The sequence below is a fragment of the Palaemon carinicauda genome, chromosome 5, assembly GCF_036898095.1.
Source record: "Palaemon carinicauda isolate YSFRI2023 chromosome 5, ASM3689809v2, whole genome shotgun sequence".
NCBI classification, from domain to species: domain Eukaryota; kingdom Metazoa; phylum Arthropoda; class Malacostraca; order Decapoda; family Palaemonidae; genus Palaemon; species Palaemon carinicauda.
Window position 1 is genome coordinate 99,221,227 of NC_090729.1, and position 3,492 is coordinate 99,224,718.

The window sequence follows — 3,492 nt, forward strand, 5'->3', positions numbered from 1 at the left end:
CAGGTAAGCATATCATAGCTACCCATCACCGTACCTTTAGCACAACACTACAACAGTTGAACATATGGGTAACGTAGGATGAGATGTAAAATATCATACAAATAATATAATATCAATGCAGGTAAGCCCAGCATATTCACCAATCACCATACCTTGCCCCAACACCACAACAGTACAACAAAGGGGTGACGTAGTTTGAAATGTAAAACATCACAATGATAATATATTGTCACTGTATGTAAGCACAGCATACACACTAATCACCATACATTTAGCCCCAACACCAAATCTGTACAAAAAAGGGGTGACGTAGGAGGAGATGCAAAATATCAGACTAATATTATAATTTCACTGGAGGTAAGCACAGTATGCCCACCAATCTCCATACCTTGCCCCAACACCACAACAGTACAACAAAGGGGTGACGTAGTTTGAAAAGTAAAACATCACAATGACAATATATTGTCACTGTATGTAAGCACAGCATACACACTAATCACCATACATTTAGCCCCAACACCAAATCTGTACAACAAAGGGGTGACGTAGGAGGAGATGCAAAATATAAGACTAATATTATAATTTCACTGGAGGTAAGCACAGTATGCCCACCAATCACCATACTTTAGCCCCAACCCCATAACAGTACAACAAAGGAGGGACATAGGATGAGATGTAAAAGATAACACTAACAATATAATGGGATTGGAAGTAAGCAGAGCACACTCACCAATCACCATACCTTTAGAGCCAACACCTCAACAGTAAAACAAAGGGGTGACGTAGGAGGAGATGTAAAACATCACAATGATAATATAATGTCATTGCAAGTAATCACAGCATACTCACCAATCACCATAACTTTCGCCCCAATGGTGCAACAGTAGAACAAAGGGGTGGCGTAGGATGAGATATAAAACATAACACTGATAATATAATGTCATTGCAAGTAAGCACAGCATACCCACCAATCCCCATACCTTTAGCCACAATACCACAACAGTACAACAAAGGGGTGACACAGGAGGAGATGTTAAACATCACACTAATAATATAATGTCACTGCATGTAAGCACAGCATACCCACCAATCACCATAATTTCAGCCCCATCACCACAATAGTACAAAAAAGGGGTGACATAGGATGAGATGTAAAACATCACACTAATAATATAATGTCACTGCATGTATGCATAGCATAGCTACTAATCACCATAAGTTAGCCCAAACACCACATCACTATAACGAAACGGTGCCGTAGGATAATATGTTAAACATCACACTAATAATATAATCTTAATGCAGGCAAGCACAGCATAGTCACCAATCATCCTAACTTTAGATTTGACACCAAAACAGTGAAACAATGGGGTGATGTAGGATGAGATGTAACACATACCTACCAATCACCATAACTTTAGCCCCAACGGTGCAACAGTACAACAAAGTGGTGATATAGGATGAGATGTAAAACATATCACTGATATTACAATGTCCTTGCAAGTAAGCCCAGCATTACCAGCTATCACCATACATTTAGCCCCAACACCATAACAGTACAACAAAGGGGTGATTTAGGATGAGATGTTAAAAATCACACTAACAATATAATGTCACTGCATACCCACCAATCACCATAACTTTAGCCCCAACACCACAACAGTACAAGAAATGGGTGACGTGGGATGATATGTAAAACATTGTACTATAACATAATGTCACTGCATGTAAGCACAGCATGCCCACCAAACACCATACCTTTAGCCACAACACCACAACAGTACAACAAAGGGGTGACGTAGGGTGAAATGTTAAACATCAGACTAATAATATAATGTCACTGCAGGTAACCAGAGCATTGCCACCAATCCCCATACCTTTAGCCCAGACACCTCAACAGTACAACAAATGGGCAACATGGGATGAGATGTAAAACATCAGGCTAATAATAGGTCACTGAAGGTAAACAAAGATTAGCCACTAATTACCATACCTCTAGCTTCGACACCACAACAATAAACCAAAAGGGCGACAGAGGATGATATGTAAAAAAACAATCTAATAATATGTCAGTGCAGGTTAACACAGCATAGCCTCCAATCACCGTACCTTTAGCCCCGACACCACAACAGTACAACAAAGAGGTGACATAGGATGATATGTGAAACATCACGCTAATAATATAATGTCACTGCAAGTAAGAACAGCATAGCTACAAATCACCATACCTTTAGCCCCGACACCATAACAGTACAAACAAAGGGGCAGCATAGGAGATGTAATACATCATGTTAATAATGTAGTGTCATTGGAGGAAACTACAGCATAGCCACAAATCACCATATATTTAGCACCTACACCACAATAATACAACAAAGTGGTGATAAAAATGAGATGTTAAACATTGTACAAATAATATTTTGGCATTATAAGTAAGCAAAGTATAATCACTAATCACCAGCCTGACACCACACCAGTGCAACAAAGGGGCGACAAAGGATGAGATGTAAAAGATCATACTAATAATATAAAGCCATTACAGATAACCACAGCATAGTCACCAATCACCATACTTTCAGCCCTGACACCACAATAGTACAACAAAATGGGTGTTATAGAATGAGATGTAAAACATCATGCTAATAATATAAAGTCACTGCAGGTATGCACAGCATACCCATCAATAAACATACCTTTAGCCCCTACACCACAATAGTACAACAAAGTGGTGAAAAAGATGAGATGTTAAACCTTTTACATATAATATTATGGCATTATAAGTAAGCAAAGTTTAGCTCCAAATCAACATATTTTCAGCCAGGACACCACAACAAAGGAGTGACATAGGATGAGATTTAAAACATCAAGCTAATAAAAGGTCACTGGAAAGGAACACAGCATAGCCACTAATCACCATACCTTTAGCCCCGACACCACAACAGTAAAACAAAGGGGCGAGATAGGACGAGATGTAAAACATCACACTAGTAATATATTGTCACGGCAAGTAAGCACAGCAGAGCCACCAATCACCATACCAATAGCACCGACACCACAACAGTACAGCAAAGGAGAAACATCAGATGAGATATAAAACATATAGTTAATGATATAATGTCATATCAGGCAAGCGCAGCTTAGCCACCAATAGCAATATCTTTAGCATCTACACCACAATAGTACAACAAAGTAGTGAAAAAGATGAGATGTAAAATATTATACAAATTATATTATGGCATTATAAGTAAGCACAGCATAGCCACTAATCACCATACCTTTAGCCCCGACACCACAACAGTACAACAAAGGGGAGACATGATATGAGATATATAACATTATACTAATAATATAAAATCATTGCAGATAAGCCCAACATAGCCACCAATCACCATCCACTTAGCCCTGACACCACAACAGTAAAACAAAGGAGTGACTTAGGATGACATACAAATCATGAAACTAATAATATAATGTCACTGTAGGTAGGCATAG